This window comes from Lissotriton helveticus, chromosome 2_1 (assembly GCF_964261635.1).
Source record: "Lissotriton helveticus chromosome 2_1, aLisHel1.1, whole genome shotgun sequence".
Taxonomy (NCBI): Eukaryota; Metazoa; Chordata; class Amphibia; order Caudata; family Salamandridae; genus Lissotriton; species Lissotriton helveticus.
In genome coordinates, this window is record NC_136059.1 from 536,562,116 (window position 1) to 536,583,474 (window position 21,359).

General features: G+C 44.9%; 1 long non-coding RNA gene across 2 annotated transcripts in view; it reads right to left on the minus strand.

Annotated features, from left to right (window-relative positions):
- Positions 1-21,359, minus strand: part of LOC144818115 (uncharacterized) — a 345,075-nt gene that overhangs the window by 309,972 nt on the left and 13,744 nt on the right. The window contains exon 1 of one of the 2 annotated variants that reach the window (XR_013607046.1): positions 255-590. The exons of the other annotated variant lie outside the window; for it this stretch is intronic. This is a non-coding gene — a long non-coding RNA (uncharacterized LOC144818115). Of the gene's footprint in view, positions 1-254; positions 591-21,359 lie in introns of those variants that run through there. 2 annotated transcript variants of the gene reach the window in all.

The window sequence follows — 21,359 nt, forward strand, 5'->3', positions numbered from 1 at the left end:
CACTACCTACTTCATCTGTTGTCTGCCTGTGGTGCAAACTGGTGCAAGAAATGTGGCCTCAATCAAAGTAAGGTCATCAAGGAGCAAGAGGCCCGAGGCTGCACTTTGCAAAATGTCAGAAACACTTCTTTCTTTTTTGGATCCATTTCACCAGGGATCGAAGCACCGTTTCAGCGAGTGAGACAGAAAGAGACGGGGCAGCCGACAACGGCAGATGAGGAAAAGTGGACATTTCAAAACGAAATGAATCCTACCTTAATACACTGGCACATAAAGAACCCCCGCAACAGAAGCAGGCTGCACGATCGGGCACCGACCAGTTCTTTGCTTGCTGCTCCTGAGACGCTACACGAAGGCCGCACACTCAAAGTCACGCTGTGCGTGTTTCCACGTGCCGTGAGCGTGCACATCTGACGTATAGGAATGAAACTCATCATCGAGAAGCCCGCGAAGCCAGCCGGAAGATTTGCGGGAATGAGCTAGCGGGGCTCCCGTGGTCATGGAGAGCCCCGCCTGAGCCGCTGACCCTACACACCTGACCTGAGGAGGAAAGACCGGCCTGGAGAGCAGCGGGGGAGTCCTGAGTCAGCCCGGTGAGTAGGGGGACTGCTTTTTGGTGCATCAGGCTAGCGAGACAGGAGATGGCAGTTCGAGTGTGTGGATGCGCGTGTGTGACTGTGTGTGTGCGCGTGAGCAGGTTGGTGTGTGTGTGTGTGTGAGCGTGTGTGTATGCAGTGTGTGTGTGTGTGTGTGTGTGCGCACGCGACTCAGAGAGGCATGGCTGACTCTGACTGAGATGTGCACGGCTGGGGAGGGGGGGGAGCTGGGCGTGCGCGCCCACGATGGGAAATCGACGCTCGTGCACCCTTCTGTGTCCCTTCAGAGGCATCTCAGCTGCAATAGGTCTCGACGAGACCTAATAAAAACGTACATCGGTAGCTTGTTTCAAACACTTAATTTTACTTTTTAATGTAACCAGACGACCGTCAAAAACAGTAAAGGAACCTCCCAACACTGTATAGTACTGGGAATGAGATAATATGATTATGGTATATGAGCTGTTAACTCGGGGTGTGCTTTCTTTTGAGAGAGACGGGGTGAAATTAGAATATTGGTCTGGGTGGAGACAAAAAAATAACAATTTGCTAGTTGCTTTCTAATGCTTCGGTGTGAGGGTGCAAGTTAAAGTTACAGGAAAACAGTCTTATTTCCTAAGGAAGCAGCCATACATCCCCAGAAAGGCTCCTTTTTATATTTCAAAATGTTTTTCTTGAAAAAAAGAAGAAAAAAAAAAGCAACCAAGGTTCCCAGAGTTACAAGCAATATGGATCACCCGGGGCATATTAGGTAAAGTGCCCCAGAGATGCAACAGGCATGTACCCCCACTTTACACGTTCCTGCTGGCACTTTAATATGAGACAAAAAGGGGCAGCAGACTCTTGCGCAGCTCCTCTATAAAATAGGCACTATCTTAAGGTGCATTTCCCTCAATGGCATCGAGATGTAGCCTCATGCATTGAGGAAAAAAACATTGCCTGTGCTCCCAACCTGTATTATGTACATTAATGCAGAAAGGCCGTCAGGAGGCGCACTGACTGCCCCCCCCTCGGAAAGAGCATTACAATGGATACCCCTGCAAGTGGGTGCAGTCATTCACTGCACCTACCTGCGAGAGAATCCATTGCCCCCCGCCCCCATTGAAGTGTAGACCTGATGCCACCTTCAATCCTTTACTGGGAAAAAATTGCTTCCCCTTTTACTAATGAGTTGTCCTGGAGCTAGAGAATTATATATAATAGGGCAACTGCACCCATTTGTGCCTGTACACCTAATCAATGGTGCCTCATAAGGCCCCAGATGTGGCCCTTTGGTCAAAATATTCTGGTTTCAAGATGGTTATCCGAGGAAAATCTGGTATTGACTGTGCTTGTTAAAGAAATACCCTATCAAACAGTAATTAATTATTTATAGGGGCCTACATTCAAGTGCTAGGAAGAGGTTTATTGGTTTAGAGAAGATAAGGACCTGGTAAAATTAGAGGTGTAGGTGTGTGCCATCAATGAGGCTTTCCATCGCACAGATATCTGGTTTGTGCTTTTAGAGAAGCTCTGCTCATTTGTGTATTTATTGTTTCACCAACATTATACATGTTTGGCCTGAAGCTTTTGGACTAGAAGGATAGGGCATGTTTTAGCAATTAAAGCACCAGTGTACATAAAGGGCAGCCGTTCCGAATCTTATTTACTCTTTTCAAGGATGTAAGCTCTCTTGGTGAAAAGAGGTTTATCCTGAAAAGAATGCATCTTGTTAGGTAGCCTTAACATCTTCAAATATGCAATTGTTTTACTTTACACTTGCTATAAAAAAATAAGTGGTGGTTTGTGATTGGTGATTGACAGCTATAAACAACATAAGTAAAGATGATCAATAAGTTTTGTTTAGGGTGGCCCATTTGGTTAACAGACAACAAGAGGAATAATGGGGAAAAAAGAGTCATAGAATTAAGTTCTGTGGGTTATATGGCCAAGAAAAAAACCTGGCTTTTAATATATTATCAATTCCTTGAGGGTCAAAGAAAATAATTATTAGGCATATGCATGAGGAAATTAAGCCCCCACCCAAAAAAAAACAGGCATATGTGTAACTTACTACAGTGGTGTAAGTTCTGTGTTTTACCCATCTACATGTAACTGTTTAATGGTAGATGAATTAGAAGTTCTGTTTTTGAAGACTGTTATTGGCAATGCCAAAACGAAGAAGAAATCCATATCAATGCTGATGGACAAAATGAAATTCATTGCAGACATTTTGTAGGGTTGACTATTTGAACACTGAACCCTGAACTCTGAACATTAAACCTCTGTGTGTAGATACGATAAGCATGGAGCATATTATGCCCTTGCAAACAGGTTCAGTGTGAATAGTCAGTTCTTGAGAATGATCCAATTTTTTGGACACCAACCAATAACAAGTTGAGGTGAAATCACAGTTACAAGCTACAGCCTCAACTGGAAAATGCATAGGAAGCTGTTTGGGTTTTATCATTTAAAAAGTGGAAGAGGGGGGGAGGAGCCTAGCTCGCGGCCGTAATGGTCGCCCTTTAGCTCGGCTCCCGCAGCCCTCCATCCTGACTGCCTATCCTGTCTTTTATCCTGTCCCGGGACGGCGCATTTTCGGGGAATTGGAAACATAACGGCTTGTTTGTCCTTACCATCTGACCCCGGGGTCTCGGCGTGCAGTGGCTCCGGAGTTGTGGCCTCCGAGAGATCGGGGCCTCTGCGAGACTTGGACCGGGACCTGGCCGGTGGGATCCGACGGCTCTCGGCCCCGGCCGAGAGCGAGAACCAGTGTTGGGAGCCGATGTGCGAAGATCCCGGCGATCCTGACCCGGTCCTGCCCTGGTGGCCGCGTGGCCGACGCGGGTGAGAAGCCCCGGGACCTGATTCTGAGAGGGGGTCTCCCCCCGCCGCTGCTTTGTCCGGCGGCCCTGGTCCTCGGGGCCCGGACTCCGCTTGTTTGGGGCACCGGTGCTGGTGCTGGCGGAGACCCATTTCGGGCGGACATCCTTTTGGCATCGAGGCCGCCCTTGCTGGGACCCCCGGCGCTTGTAAAGTCCTACATTTGAGAACTGTTATTTCCGGGGGTCCTCGTGGGCGGCGATTGGGCTGATTCACGAAATGGCGGCCGGCCCTCTGGAACGAGAGTCACCCTGTGGCGGCGGGCCCGAGTTGCCTGATTGTGTGGGGATCGGATCTGGTGGGCGTGAGCCGACAGTCAGAGATATCCTGGAATCCCTGAGATCCCTGCACGCTTCCCTGGCCCTGGGCGTCTCGGTGGGTCCGCCACGATCCGCCGCCATTTTGGGCGGCCGTTTCTTTTTGTCGCCCTCTTGTTTCGATGACTTCATTGCCTCACCCCCCTCGATTGACCTGAGTGTCTCCACCACTGATCGAGGATCGTGTAGTGTGCTGGTGACTTTGGGGCGCCCTGCCTTTCAAGGTTCGGACCCCGGGGACTCGGATGCTGTACTGCGACCCTGTTCGACATTGTTGCCTGAAACTATGGGTGGACTTCCTCCTGTCCCTGCTTCGATGACTTTGCCTGTGTCTATAATTGGGACCACCTCGCCCGCTCCAATGGCGCATCTGAACTCCTGTTTTTCATGGCTCGTGCTTCGATTGTTGATGCATCGGTATTTTCAGTTTGGACTACTGCTCACTTGTGGATCTATCTACACCCCACGTAGCTATGCTAGTCACCATTCCACTCGATTCTATGCTGATTTCGTATTTAGTATGTGGTTGTACATTGCCATGTGGTGGGTGGGGTTTGTCGCTCGGAAGGGTTGGGGGTGAAATGTACGACTTCTGCTTGATTCCCGGCATGCGATTTCGTTGCATAATTGTTTCTGATCGTAGGAGGGTGGGAGGTCCCCTTCTCCTAATATTTTGTGGCGCGTGATGGGATGTCGTCCTGGACTGTTTTTGATTGTACTTGTCGGGGTGGGCGGAGGGCTGCGGCCTACCGTTTGTATTATAGTTATTCTGCTCCTCCCTCCTGTTTTCTTTTCTCCGCTTTTGTGGCCTTTTTGTCTCGTTTTTCTTTCTTTCTTCTCGCTATATTTCGGGTTCTGGTTTAGGGCGACAGGCACGCTGTTTGAAGGGTAGGCCATAGCCTTCTACAGGGGTGCAGGGTGGGACGGGTGGGTTGGGTTCTGTTTTTTGTTTGTCTTCTGGTTCTATGGCCCTTTTGTATCTCTTTTTCGTGAGGCCGCGTCTGTCCCGACCTCCTATGGTGTGTTTCGGGTGGGGGTATGGCATCGTTACTTCTCCTGTTATATTTCGGCTGTCTTTCTTCCCGATCGCCATGCCCCACTTGGGCCGCTAATCCTTTTGTCTCCTGTCCCCCCGTCACGGGGGGCCGTGTCGGCGTGTCTTTTACCTTTCTTTTTTCATATTTCCTGATTTCCTTTTTATTGTTCTGTTTTTCTTCCCTCCATTTTCCTTTCCCTTCCTCTTCCCCCCTCCCTACCTGGTCCCCCCCCCCTTTTTCCTTCCTGCGTCCCAGAGGGTACTATGACGGGCGGGTTTTAATGCATTGTCTTCCGATCCCTCTGTTCTGGCTTGGTAGTGTCTCGGGTGGCGGGCGTGTTACGATGATAATGCTCAGGGGCTGACTGTATCTCACATATCCTGATTTCTTGACTGCATTGTGTTGTCCCCCTGATATTCTGCCCCATGCCCCCTTCTTAATGTTGAGGTTGGTTACGGGATGTTGGATGCCTCCGTATTGCAAGTGTGCCTGTCATACGCCCTCTCCCCTTATTGTAAAAATAAGCCTTATTTACTCCTGTGTTTTGGCCCTTTAGTTTCTGTATCTCTTCTCCCCTATTGTGATTGTGCTGCCTCTGCTTTGTATTGATTGCTTATGTAATATTTGCCTGGTGACTCCTGACTGTTTTGTACACTGCGGCTGGCCGGCTTGGTTGTGGGCCTCGATTTGTCTTCTTTTGATGTTAATAAAGGTTTTCAAAAAAAAAAAAAAAAAAAGTGGAAGAGCGTTGCATTGTATGAGTTCGAGGTGGCGAATGAGCAGAATCTCAACCGTGCTGAGAACAATGTCAGTGTGGTTAGGAAATGATAAAAAGCTGAACTTGCGTCGTTTGAGCGGATATATATCTGGATAATTACCTGGGATGTCCCATGAGCAGCACCATGGATTAGAAATGTGTCAAGAATCTTATTAGTGGAAATCTAATGGAGATAGTAAGACGCAGGAGTATTTCTTGGCAGATTGTATAGTGCTCTAGTATTAGAGTTTAAGTATTTGTCAAGGGTGGGGTAGAAGGCATAATGAGGATGGTCTAGGTTTGTAAAGAGACGGCAATATATAGGACCATATTACACAGCTACCGGTTATGTTACTTAAAAAAACTTTGCTTCAACATGCACCTAAAAATGAGAACTGGTTGGAATTAGAATATTTAGGGTTTATCTTTAATAAACAATTTGTTCATTAGAAAAATAGAAATGGCGAGGGTCAGTGGATTTACGCTTGTCTACCTGCAGCTCTTATGGCATAATTATAGATTTACTGCAATTGCCATTTAATTTACAGATTTCACCAGAAAATGTTGTTTCTAGCTCTAATAGATAAAAATACTGGTAGAAAAATAGACATATAATATGCATTTTTTTATTCAGAATTTAGATAACGTTGCAGCAGAGTGGTTTGGGGGCTCTTGTTACGATTATGAAATCAGTATTTCATAGGCAACTATGAAAAACAAATTGCATATTTTAAGGTACCCTACAATATATTGGTTGTTTTACCACAGCTTTTTGTACAATAGAACAGAAAAAAAACACCGAAACCTGATTGATTTTATATATTTGCTGAAAAAACAAAAAGGTTAAAGTAACCTTATAGTTAGGTGAAATGTTCAGTAACATTACGTTGAAACAAAAAAATACACAGAAATTTGCCAGTCATAGTTCTCAAGTAACTATAACTCACTTCCCCACCATGCACAGCTTTCTTATTAATAATGTAACTGAAAATGTTGCAGTGATCTTATCAATGATGGTATAGAAGATGTAATGAGTGATATAATATGTGGGGTTGTTGGACCTGCGATGGGCAAGCCCAGCACAAAGGGGGTAGCTTGGCTCAAGTGACAAGGCAAGTGAAGGCTGTAGTGTTAAGCCGGCTCTGACCCAATAATAACTCCTTGTACATCCACACCAAAAAGAAGGACACCACACCACTGCTGTAGAAAAATACGATTCCTTTATATAAAAGTTCTTTGTTGTAAATAGGGTTGACTGGGAAAGCACATATACATTTCTTTTGGTCATACAGTTCTGGTAATAAATAGTATTAATAAATAGAATAACTTCAGGAATGAATATCAGAATAAATATCAGAATAAATATCAGAATAAATATTGGTTCATTTAAATAAACAACCAAATTTTTCTTCTGGTATCGCTGCCACCAATTAAATACTTTAGAATCATTACATCGGCAATACGTTTCAAATGGGAAAGATAACTCTTACAGTTTATGCTGTTTTCAATGACCAGGTATACGGCTTCTCTGAGCACAAAATAAGGTTTGGGACTCTTTAATAATCACTCAAGGCGCATGCGCGTATATCTAGAAGGCAAGGAAACACAGTAAATACATCATTTGCACTCGGCGGTCACCGGGATAGGATCTCTGCTTTGCCGGTGAAGTCTATGCGCGCCTACGGGCTTTAGCACCACTTGAGCACAGGCGGCACCAGTTCAAAGTCATTAGACTGACGAACGGGCTGCCGGAGAGGTCACACAACCTTCGCGCACAGTCAAATAAATGCCGGTTCACAGTTCCTTCACAACGCTGCATTCACTATGAGGAAACGGGCCCACCTCACATCGGCTGCAATTCAAGATACGATTAAGTCGGGCACAGCACTCCTCTCGGTAGCGACGGGGCTCTCAGGGGCTCCACGGACCTCCCTCCGACTTCCGCATTCAGGGTGGTTCCCGCCCACAGCTACAGCTCCCGGGTCACTGGGGAGTGGCAGAGACGCTAGTCCCGCCCAACGAAGGCCGGCCTTTCCCCGCCCCGGCGCACCACCTCACCTTCAATCTGCGCAGGAAGCGCTCTACGCTGGTGGGGCTCGGAGACGTCCGAGCTCCCCTCTAGAGGCACCTGTCGCGAAGGAGGCACAGCTGACGATCGCGGTCGCGGCGAACTTGCTCTCGCCTAGCGACTCGATAAATCGATCACAGTTCACCACCGGGGGGGGGGGGGGGAGGCACACGAATCTGGCCACAGTCTTTGGGGGCAATGAGGTACTCGCTGGGCAGGCGCTGTAGGCGCTAGATCACTTCTCACGTAGCTGACTGGAACGCCAGTCAGACACAACGCCAGCAACCCTTTGCTGCTCTACTGCCTGCGCTACCAGCCACCTCAGGGGTCAACAGGGCAGGTGTCAATCTGGTGTCAAGTCTGGAATCTCTTAATCCTTCATTCAATCTAAAATGGCCGCCAGGGACTGGGCCTTATATAGCCAGTGCCCTGGGGTACTGGCACGAGCCAGAAGGTTCTAGAACCTTCTCTGGCTGTGACAATGACAAGGCACTCTTGAGGGGTATTTAGGACACTCACAGCCACCGTACTGGGGTTCTAGAGCAGCCATTTTGTGTACCTGAGGAAAATAAAGGAATTCCTGTCAGAAATGCGCGCCAAACAAAGGGCGCGAAAACCTCAAGAGGCCAGGGTTCATGAAGGCTCCAATGGGAGTCACTTCACATGAGAAAGAAAGGGTGCCCACCATTTTAGGTTCATTTATACAGGTAGACAACCCCAGTTTGTAATGCCACAGGTTTGGGCCAGGCGCCTTGTAAATAGGTGCCACAAACCTTGTGAGCAACTGGGCGTCAAGGAACATCTAACCCCATGAGACAACACATAAAAAGTCCTGGTAGACAAATAAAAAGCGACAAATTTTGGGAGGTACAGGGGAACAAAAGAAATCATAGTGGTGAGGGGACTCCCAGAAGCAGACGGGTCTAACAGGGGTAGTTAGCAATAACTGGCGAGACCACAGGTTAAAGTTACTTGAGATAACTCTAACTGTTTTTTTTCAGTTTTTAGCGTTGAAAACATTATGTTCTTATTGAACATTTCACATAACTATAATGGTACTTTGGCTTTTTTTCCAGTGAATTTCTATTTTATTTTTTAAACTGAAAGTAATATTTTATTACCATACGTAAAGCCAGCCCTCCGCCCACAAGGTAAGGGCTTGTCGCCAACCCTCACGGAGGCAATCCACCCTTCCCACCAGCAGCCAACCCCACACAGCGCACAATCTTTCCAACATTACATACTGGATTGTGTGGTTGTCCCTGGGCAGCGTGTGTGGACATAGAATGTTTGCTGTGCAGATAAATATAATGGTGTGCATGCTGTTGCAGATGATGTGGACAATTAATGCTGGGTTTATCAAAATATGGGAGCATACTTGTGGTTCTGCAGACTTAACACTTGGTGTGCAGTTACAAGTTACTTTGAGTGGGGTTGAATAAAGGAGATGATGAGTTTGTTAGCAGATGAGGTTACCTAATAAAGAGGTTTCACATGATGATCAAGAAACACCTTAACTCAAGATTGCCATAGCTTTTCAATTTTGAAGCAGCGGTTAACATATTAGATATTTTAACTCCCCATCAACTTTAGCTTTCTTACGGAATTTTATTTTCTCTCTATGTTAGCTTATGATGGTGGTTCTGTGGATGTACTATAGCGAACATGAGGTTAATTGTGTAGACATCTGGTGTTGCTTGTTTGATGATGGTTGTTGAATAATGTTGTGTGGACATATGATGTCGATAAATGGGTGCATAGTGTATTTTTGTTGATGTAAGATGGTGATTGTGCTGGTACATGATGGCATTTATGTGGATGTACCCTGCTGGAAGTGTGCAGTATCTTGTTGGTTTTATTGGCAAATGACAGGGGTTGGCTAGACACAATGGTGGTTTGGTGGAAGTGTGACAGAAGTAGTTCAGATTCATGATGGCAGTTGTGTGCACTTGTGATGTTGGGTGTTTTGGCATACACCAGTGGTTGGGTGTGTATATGGTCCTGTGTTTCTATGAAATAGGGTGTGTGGATGTGTGATGGTGGACAAATTAATGTATAATCTGTGACATACTGACGTAGGATGGTAGATGTATTGGTGTTTGATATGATATGAGTTGTGTGGTCATAGGATGCTGGACGTGTTCAGCATATGGTGATGTGTTGACCTGTGGTAAGCTTGCTGGCGTAGGACGGTGGTTGCATGGATGTATGAGGGCGAGTATGTGGCCATATTAAGTTGCTTGTTTCGACCTGGGCTGCTGCTTGTGTCGTGGTATGATAGTGGATAAGTTGTCACAAGATGCTGGTTGTGCATACCTATAATGGTGAATGTGTTGGATAAGGACAGAGGGAGTGTAGACATGACAGTGGGCGAACCTTACCGAAGTGGGTTCATTTGATGTACGATTATGGTAGTGTGCAAATATAGTGATGGTTGTGTTGGCATATGTATGTATGTATGTATTTTAATGCTTATTAAGCGCAGCTGTCACCCAGCGGGTATCCTGGCGCTGAGATCAGTTCCACCATCTGCTCTACCATTTATTCTGCTCTAGGGAAGAGAAAGGTTTTAAGGTCCTTTTTAAATAAAATCAAATTTTGACTGCTCCTCAGTGTTAAAGGTAGAGTGTTCCACATATGCCAGTGGTTCTATTGATAATCTAATCACAGTGAGAATTGTGGTGGCTGCAGACTGAGCTGTAAACAGCAGGAAAATAGGCAAAACATGTGGTCCAATACACATGATTTATTTAGTAGATGAGATGTATTTGTAGGTAGGTCAAAGACCCACTTCTGTAACTAATTTAGCTGAAATCATTACAATATGAACATTATGACAGTAGTCGAGAGTAAGCATATCCTGAAAGATTACAGAAGGTATGGAAATGGGCATTTGGGCAGATGGCTGACAGGCACAACGAGAGTCAGACACATGGCCTGCTCCTGGCCTTACATCAAATGGAGAACGGCAAAACATTCTCCTCCCAGAAGCCTGTGCTGATCTGGCACTCCCAAGGAAGTGGCAGCTCTTCAGATGCATATCTAGGCTCCCACGAGGGACAGCAAATCAGGTTGAACCTGGTTTTGGTCACAAAAGAAGGCCTCCTTACAAGAAGGGGCCAGTGAGTATTGAAGACAGCTGGAGTCTGCTGTGACCGCGTTTGCTTTGCTCTATCACTTACACTTTAAGCAAAAGTTAATTTGCCCAAAATATCTGCAAAACCATATATCTCTTCTTTTATAAGACCTCACTGCTTGAAACTAAGCTTTTATGTGACCATTTTGCATGTACTCGATCCCCTTCCCAAAACTGAAAGGGAACGGTTGTTTTATCTCTAACCCGAATAAAGATCATCCCAACATCTGAATCCAAACACATGGAAAAGCGGAAACAGCTCTTGCCGGCACAAACGAGCGGATTACTTACGCCACATCCTGCTGGAGGCACTGGGCTCGTAAGACTTCATCGAAGTCATGCCTTTTAAAACACCAAAATACATTCCGCGCTAAATAGCCTTGGACAAGTGGTAATACAACATATTATGGAGAGGATGTGGCCTAACGGCCACAGCTGCGCATTTGGAGCTGGGGAACCAGGTTCAGATGTTGTCTGCTTAACATCCTGTAATTCAGGGCAAATCACTTGTCTTCCGGTGCCTACCAAACAATGAATGTGTCTGTCTGTAACACGACTTTAAAGCGCTCTGATACTTTCCGGACGAGTTCGCGCTATATAAAACTACCAGCAAAAAAAAAGGCAATCCCAGAACCGTGCCCCGCAATCAACTTTACTGTCCAGCCAAGTTGCAGAAATCACAAAGCAATTGGCATCACTCAATCCCCAAAGATCTCGACGGCTCTCTCTTGCCCTCGCCATCACAACGTTCAACAAACATGGCTTTCCAACTGCAGAACTTCCGGCGTGAAAAATGGATTTGGGCATTTGGTTTGTCTGAAGTGCTTGTTTGAGCTGCATTTCTAGCACCAACAAGCTTCCCATGGCCCCTTTCTTCTTCTTCTTCTCCGTATTGCATTATGGGACATGTAGTTTCAACTCTAGTACCACGTAACCAATACATATCCATGAAAAACTGCGGCAGAAAAGTCAGATGGAAATAACTTAATTATGAGTTGGTAAATATTTTTTAATCTTATGCCAAAAATTCATGTTGCTAGTTTTTCAAGTATGTGCAAGATTTCTTTTCTGCACGTTTTTTGTAGCGAAAACTTTCTTTACATGAGCAGCAGATTAAATCGCTCAAGGTCAGATCTTTTCTCTAGGCACGGGGATATTAAATGATTTGCTCAGAACGACAGAATGTTGACATGACGCCTGGATTCAAACCCAGTCCGGTTTGGCTTTAGTGCTGGTGGTGCGACACTCTTTGTTAGCGCCCATCACCAGGGAGAGTTTCTATGAAGTTCTTCATTTTAATATCTGCTCAGTGATTCATGTTTTGGAAGTGGGAAATGAAGCATCTTGGAAGCAGGGCGTGTTAGCATCTGAATGTTTCCACAAAGAGGATTCCTGACTGCACCAGCGCTCTCAATGCAGCTCTTATGGCATAATTATAGATTTACTGCAATTGCCATTTAATTTACAGATTTCACCAGAAAATGTTGTTTCTAGCTCTAATAGATACAAATACTGGTAGAAAAATAGACATATAATATGCATTTTTTTATTCAGAATTTAGATAACGTTGCAGCAGAGTGGTTTGGGGGCTCTTGTTACGATTATGAAATCAGTATTTCATAGGCAACTATGAAAAACAAATTGCATATTTTAAGGTACCCTACAATATATTGGTTGTTTTACCACAGCTTTTTGTACAATAGAACAGAAAAAAAACACCGAAACCTGATTGATTTTATATATTTGCTGAAAAAACAAAAAGGTTAAAGTAACCTTATAGTTAGGTGAAATGTTCAGTAACATTACGTTGAAACAAAAAAATACACAGAAATTTGCCAGTCATAGTTCTCAAGTAACTATAACTCACTTCCCCACCATGCACAGCTTTCTTATTAATAATGTAACTGAAAATGTTGCAGTGATCTTATCAATGATGGTATAGAAGATGTAATGAGTGATATAATATGTGGGGTTGTTGGACCTGCGATGGGCAAGCCCAGCACAAAGGGGGTAGCTTGGCTCAAGTGACAAGGCAAGTGAAGGCTGTAGTGTTAAGCCGGCTCTGACCCAATAATAACTCCTTGTACATCCACACCAAAAAGAAGGACACCACACCACTGCTGTAGAAAAATACGATTCCTTTATATAAAAGTTCTTTGTTGTAAATAGGGTTGACTGGGAAAGCACATATACATTTCTTTTGGTCATACAGTTCTGGTAATAAATAGTATTAATAAATAGAATAACTTCAGGAATGAATATCAGAATAAATATCAGAATAAATATCAGAATAAATATTGGTTCATTTAAATAAACAACCACATTTTTCTTCTGGTATCGCTGCCACCAATTAAATACTTTAGAATCATTACATCGGCAATACGTTTCAAATGGGAAAGATAACTCTTACAGTTTATGCTCTTTTCAATGACCAGGTATACGGCTTCTCTGAGCACAAAATAAGGTTTGGGACTCTTTAATAATCACTCAAGGCGCATGCGCGTATATCTAGAAGGCAAGGAAACACAGTAAATACATCATTTGCACTCGGCGGTCACCGGGATAGGATCTCTGCTTTGCCGGTGAAGTCTATGCGCGCCTACGGGCTTTAGCACCACTTGAGCACAGGCGGCACCAGTTCAAAGTCATTAGACTGACGAACGGGCTGCCGGAGAGGTCACACAACCTTCGCGCACAGTCAAATAAATGCCGGTTCACAGTTCCTTCACAACGCTGCATTCACTATGAGGAAACGGGCCCACCTCACATCGGCTGCAATTCAAGATACGATTAAGTCGGGCACAGCACTCCTCTCGGTAGCGACGGGGCTCTCAGGGGCTCCACGGACCTCCCTCCGACTGTGGTATATAAATAAATAATACCGGATCTAGGTTTGACTGGACATAGCAATAACAGATAGCTCAATAAATAAGAGTCAAGATTCGAGGTAGTAGGAGTTTGCAGGTTTAATACAGCATAAAGGACAGGAACAGGACAACCTGCACGGGAACAGGATGGCAGGGCCCTGCAGGGGGGATAGGGAATGAGCGCGCCAACTTTAATAACAATACACAAGCATATATACTAAAACAGTTGCATTATAATACATACAATAGGCGGAGCAGTGGGTGTGGTCAATAGCGGTCGCGAAAGATAAGGGTGAAAGTAGGTGTAACAGGAGGCGTATACATAGACATGTGATGTAAACGTAACAGAATATGTCATAAATAGGGCGGAAACATGGAGGGGGCTACCTAAGGAGACGGGACCTCTAACCTAATGGTGCGCGCAAACTGACAATGACGTGTTACTAGGAGAAGCTGGGGGCTATGAACTCTGCGCTAGGAGTAGAGACTGAAGTCTGGAGAGTCAGGGCGACATGTACCTAAACCCTATCTAGTATCTAATGTTTAGAGGACATGTTGATATAAACTAAGAGTCAGGAGGGGAGAGGCTAACAGACTCTAAGACTGGAGCATGCATTATTCTACATGTAGTGCGTGCTGAGGAATATTAAATGACCATTAAATACAGTATTTCTCCTACATGGAGACGTAAAGGCTAGACAATGACGGAAACTATTGATGCGATTCAGTAGCTTAGGAATGCAGAGAAGGAGGGTTGGACTGATAACTAGAATCATAACATACTCTTGGCAGACTAACAGGCAGAGCCAGGCCGAGCCGGGCACTGTGGGGCAGGAAGTAAGTGAAGGGTCGAGGATACAGGTGGGGGCTGTATCGCTCCTCAGCGAGGGTTCAGGAGACAGGAGCTGAATCTGGTGTCCGGGCCCTTTTGAGGCCTAGAAACGGGGACTTTTCAATGAAATAACGTGCACACTGGGAAACGTGGCAACGTAACTTTACATAGGCCTAATACTCGTAGCTTTCACGAGAACTGGAAACTGGCATACTAGAGATGGACACAACTGTAATTGCGTCTTTAATCAAACATGGGGAATACATATGCATATTAATCATGCACACATAACATAAGATGGGGAACACGTAGGGACACAGAACATGGCAAAATTTACTTTTCCACATTCCCTCCTTGTCACTACGTTTCCATCAGGAAACATCAATATTCATGATACCATCTATCATTTCATACAGTATCATTTGCTCGTCTCGAATTTTCTTGGAACGGGATTTAGGACGGGACTTGGGACTAGGAATACAAGAGGTAGCACAAATGCCACAAATCGCAGGGCCACATTGTATACAGAGGCAGCAACTGAATATGATCGCTACTGCAATACCTAGAAATGACAATACTTTCCATCCCCAAGCGGAAATTATATTCCAGAACCAACCGGACCATGTCCAGGTGCCTGGATCTTGGTGTAACATATGGGCAATTTTATGGAGTCTGGTTATAGCTGAATAAACAGACGGCGCGTTATTAGGAATGAAAATGCAGCAACTAGATCCGATGACTCTACATGCCCCGCCCCTATCGGCCAGTATGACGTCAAGGACGAGACGATTCTGGAGCACGACAATTCTCATAAAAGATTGCTCTTCGGTTAAGTTACTTAGAGCAGAGGTAGTCTCAATCACTACTGCTTCAAGGGTTCTGGTTAATCTACGTATCAGTTTACTATTCACGACAGTACCTAAATAGGGGAAGACACCTTTATTGATATCTATGTATTGTTCTAGAGCAGTTTCAGTATAATCGACAATCGGGAGGTCTCTTTTGTGTCTCGTATGTACTAGGTGGGAATTCCTATGATAGTCAGGTGGGGCTAGAAAAACTGGTGGCAGTAGGAAGGCAATGTAACAGGTACCCTCCCACTCGAGGGGCAGACGAACATATGCGGTCTGACCACAAACAAAATAAGAATGACGTGAAGCTTTGAAAATAGATTTCCTACTGTCACTATACTTGACAATAGTAGTACAATCACTATGGCCTACATGTACGGAACCATTCTTTCGGACACATAATTCACCTTTGACTGGTAATACTGACATAGCAGGTAAGTCTGGAGTAGTATCAGACTGAACATTCAGGACCATGAAATTCGAAGAATAATTACCCAAATTGTAAACTTCATTTTCTAGATCTAACCCTGTTCTGTGGGGAAGACCTTGCTTGTCTGGGAAACATGTACTGTTAAGAAAAGACATATCTGTTAAGGATGACGTTAACGTGGACCATGCTCCACACGAACCGTTATGTGAAAATGGATAAGGAAAGAGTGGCAGAACTCCCTTCGGTGTCTGGAAAGGGGGGAGTCGACCACACACCCAACAATTTGTGGCATTGCTGGTCTGGTGTGAGTAATGTAACATGCGGATAAAGGAATTATTACGCATAGCAAGACGATATGAGAGTTCATGAGGAGGCAGATCACTAAACGTGTGCTCTATTGTAACATTAGAAGACTTATTTACATGAGAAACTGGAAAACACAAATAAAATGCATAACCTGTGCAGGTAAACATAAGGCTGAAAAACAATATGAAACTTAGAAAAACGATACATCGGATTGAGTTTTGACTAACTCTCTCACTATGGGGGTCTATTTTATACATGTCAGGAACCGGTCTAACCGTTTCACCTAGGGGAGGACTTAGACAATCAAACTGGCTGACTTATTTTACTAGACCTTAATTTTAGCTTGTACTCCTGCTGCGGAGTTTTCTCTAACAGGGAGGGATCTGTATCATTGTCTTTTGCGGGACAGTCCTTGAGAATAGTACTTTGGCAATCCTTAAAATCCTCGGAAATGTTCTTGGAGACAGTCTTTAGTCCATAAAAATTTTTCACATGAGACAGGTGGACCCAGCCCTTCCTGCCTTCCAGCTTGACGGCAGTACGGGTGGCCAGGAGGACCTGCTTGGGCTCCTTCCAGCGGGGCTCCAGCGGACTTGAACGATCAAAATTCCGGACAAGAACCATGCATCCGGGAACGATTTCATGCGGTGCCACCTCGGTATTGTCTGGAAATGCGGCGGCAACCTGTGAACGACAAGAGTGTAGGGCAGACATCAAGGAAGCTAGGTAATCTGTCAGCATATTACTTGAAACATCGGTAATACTTCGGGGTCTAGGTGTACCCCACATATTAGGGGGGCGGCCGAATACGACCTCATACGGGGACAGACCTGATCTGGAATGTGCGACCATGCGCATGTAAAACAAAGCGACTGGCAGAGCTACTAGCCAGTCCACACCTTTCTCTTTACATATTTTGGCAATGCGGATTTTCAGGGTCTGATTATGTCTCTCTACGAGACCGGCTGCTTCAGGATGGCGTACACAATGGAACTTCCACCGGTACCCTAACAAAAGGGAGATGTGTTTCATAAGCTCAGATGAGAATGGCTGGCCGTTATCAGAATATACGACCCTAGGGAGTCCATAACGGGGGAAGAATTCACGAACCAACTGCTTGGCAGTGGTCGCGGCTGTGTAATCTGGAACTGGATATGCCTCTGTCCACCTGGACAAAGCGCATACAACTACAAGGACATACTTGAAACCTCGACATCGCTCCATCTGAATATAATCCATCTGGAGGACTTCAAAGGGGTGGTCAGGGGGCTGGAATCCACCTTGTTCCACCGGGACACTTTTACCTGGATTAAACTGGCAACATATCATACAGGTACGGACTTTCTGCTTGGCTGCAGCTCGTAAATGCTTGTTGAACCAAATGTTCTGGATACTGTCTAACATAGCTTTTTCTCCTAAATGTGCTGGACTATGTGCGGTATTGATAATGACTTGAACCATTGAGTCGGGGAGAAACCATGTGGCTTTTCCCTTCGTTACCCATCCCTGATCTGTCTGGACCCCTCCTTGTTCGGACCATTTCTTAATTTCATCGGGAGTAGCATGTAACTGGATATCTATGACATCTTGAGTAGGGTCCTTAACTGTCATGCATGTAGTCGGATCTGGAGTATGGGTCTGTGTTGGATTAACTGAAATGTCTGGAGTCTGTGCTGTAAGCTTGGCTGTGCGATCTGCTAGATCATTACCTTGAGAAATAATGTCAGTAACTTTCGTATGTGCTTTGCATTTCATGATAGCAATAGATGTCGGTAAGTGTATGGCATCTAACAGAGCTTGAATAAGGAGACCATGCTGAATCTTGGTTCCATGAGAAGTCATGAAACCTCTCTCCTGCCAGAGCACTCCAAAGTCGTGTACGACTCCGAATGCGTAACGTGAATCTGTGTAAACATTGACTTTCAGGTTCTTAGCGTGTATGCAGGCTTGGGTCAGAGCAACTAGCTCTGCTGCTTGAGCAGACAGGGTGTCAATACGGTGTGTTTCTATAACTTCAGTGTCAGTAGTCACTGCATACGCGGTTACTAGTTCTCCTGTACTTGTTCTCATACATGAACCATCCACATAAAGTGTCAGGTCGGGATCTGGTAATGGAATATCTGTCAGATCTTGTCTTGGCTTTGTCATAATATTAACTACTTCCACACAGTCGTGTGTGGCAGGATTCGAATTAACTGACGGTAACAGTGTAGCAGGATTTAGAACGTTGCAGCGTCTGATTTCTATGTGTGGCTGGAACAGTGTCAATTCATAACCTGTTAAACGTGCAATTGTCAAGTGCTGAGTCTGTGTACGGTTTAAAAGAACTTCCACGGAGTGTGGAACTTGTACTGTCAAGGAATGTCCTAATACTATGGAATCACTTTGTCTGATAGCTAGTGCTGTGGCTGCAACTGACTTGAGGCACGCAGGCAGAGCCTGGGCTACAGGATCTAGTGTGCTCGAAAAATAAGCACAGGGCTTGTATTGTCCTGCTTGATCTTGTGTGAGAACAGATAATGCTGTACCTTCACGTTCAGTGACGAAAAGTGTAAAAGGCTTACTGTAGTTCGGTGTAGCTAGAACTGGAGCTTGGCATAAAGCTTTCTTTAACTCATTGAAACGAAGTGTATGTTCAGATGTCCAAGGGAGGACAGTCGATACGGCTGCCTCCTGTGTCGTTAACTGTATCAGTGGCTTAGCTAGAAATGCATACTGAGGAATCCATTGTCTGCAATAAGAAGTAAGGCCGATAAAAGCACGTACCTCCTTCTGGGTCTTGGGCTGAGGAAGACTCGCTATTAACTGGAAACGGTCTGGTGTCAACTGCCTACCCCACTTGGACAGTAAGTGGCCTAAGTAGATCACTTGCTGGACACAGAATTGAAGCTTCGAAGGGGACACCTTGTGCCCCATCTCGGCAAGGAAATACAGGACTGTAAGTGATGCTCGCTCGCAAGCACGTTCAGAACGGGCTGTGATCAGTAGATCATCGACATACTGGAGCAGGGCAGTGTCAGTTCATGTGAATATTGTCTAGTTGTCTCTTAAGTGCTTGACTGTAAATACTAGGACTTTCTGTGAAACCTTGAGGAGCTCGTGTGAATTTATAGCTCCTTCCATTTAAACAAAATCCGAAAAGAAACTGGCTGTCTGGATGAATGGGGACACTGAAAAACGCGTTCTTGAGGTCTATGACTGTAAAAAATGAGGCTTCGGAATCAATGGCTGTCAATAGGGAAGAGATATCTGGGACAACTGGGTACTGGGGAATAATACATTTATTCAGTTCTCGAAGGTCAATCACTAATCGATATACTGGGGGTGCATTTGGATCAGTACGTTTCATGACTGGAATGATCGGAGAATTACATACATTGGAGTCAGTTTCTACAACTACTCCTTGAGCCATGAGCTCGTCAATAATTTTGGATAAGGCTGCTACAGCCTCAGGTGGCAATCTGTACTGTCTGATTCGTGGTAACACTACACCTGATTTGAGAGTCACACGATGGGGTGTGATTTGCATATAACCTACATCAGTTGGACCTTGCGCCCATAGATGCTGCGGAACATTAGACAATCTCGGATCAAAATCTCGTAATACATAGTGACCCTTGAAGTCACGTAGAAACAGGCGTATTCCCTCTGGGGAGCAGCAAATAACTGCACCTAATTCTTTCAGTGTCTTAATGCCTAACAGATTTTCTGGACATGACTTCGTAAGTAACAGATCAGTAGTGCGGGACAATGGACCTACTTCTAGAGTAACTGGCTTAGATATCTCGTTTACAATAGGCTTTCCTGAAAATCCAAGGGAAACATTTCTAGAGCCTGAGAGCGGAGCCCCTGGAACTTCGGCGTGACTGATGGTGGTCCTACTTGCCCCTGTATCAATCAGAAACTTTCTGTCTTTCCCTAGTACTTGACTGTGAACATAGGGACCTTCTTGATCTACAGGAATCTCGATGAGAGGCAAGCCTACCTCCCTCTCTAGGCTGTTTCATGAATATGGCTGATACTCTGGATACTCGGACTGTGCATACTGGTACATCTGCTGTGTAACATGCTGTGTTGCAGCAATAGGCTGCGGTGCTGGAACTGTCTGTTGTGCATTCTGTGGCTGAGAAGTCTGTGAAACTTGTTCTTGTCTAGGCGGACGTGGTCTTTCTTTAGTTTTACCAGTGGCTATGTTGTGTTTCAGAACTGCACACTCGTTTATAAAATGACCTGGCTGTTTACAATAATTGCAGGTCCCTTTAACGGGAACTGCAGGATGACTGGCTTGATTCGGACCTCTCTTCTGACTGTCTTGAGGAACAGATTGTGCAACTAGTACTTTCATTTTCGTGTCTTTCATACGTTTTCTTTCATGATCTTGCTCTTCTCTGATTCTATTCTGGTGATACTGAAGCATCTGTAACATTTGGGACGGGGTATTAGCTTGCCAGGTACTTTCGACTTTCAAAACTCGATTCTTAACTTGTGGACTTGAATTCTCGACTAATTTAGTAACAAAAAGATGAGGGTATGACTCGCTACTCGTCTTGAGGCCACTGTTTATAATAAAGCATTTCTCAAATCTAGAATAAAAATCACTAGTGTCTTCGTCTTGTTTCTGTTTACAGGCTGAGATTGCATCCCAGTCTTCCTTTTTAGTGGCTAATAATCTTGGCAAAACTTGTATTAACAGTTCTGGTAATTCTTTACATTTCTCTCCTAGACCGGTACCGGGTACTCGTATCTTATCTTCAGCTTCTAGAACTGCCCAATCGATCTTTTTCTCTCCCACCTCCCATTCTTTTTCCTTGAGTTTTTCATATATCCCTGCGGGCAATAGGACTTTTAGCATTTTAATAATATCTGGATAAGTGTATTCTCCCATACGGAGCATGTCTTTTAATTCTCGGTGGAACCCTGCTGGATCTTTGTCGTGACAGGGAATTAATTTCTTCATCTCTAAGAGTTCCATCTTTGTAATCGGAGTGTAAACAAATACTCTTTGCATTTCACCATCCGCTGTCCTAACTGGGTGTACTTCTCGTAACGGATTCTGTCTGTCTATATAAAAGGGTTTACTTTCTGGGGGTGAGACATGAACAAAATGCGGGTTCAGGAACAGTCTATATTTATGGCGCTGTTCTAGAATGACACTAATTAAATCGGTACCTAAACCTTTCCATCTATACTGGAGTAACTCGTTCAGGACATCATGTAACGGACCTGGATCAGAAGGTTGACCCTCATACAATGTGATGAGGTGCTGGATCATATACATACCCACCAGTCGTTGCTCGGCT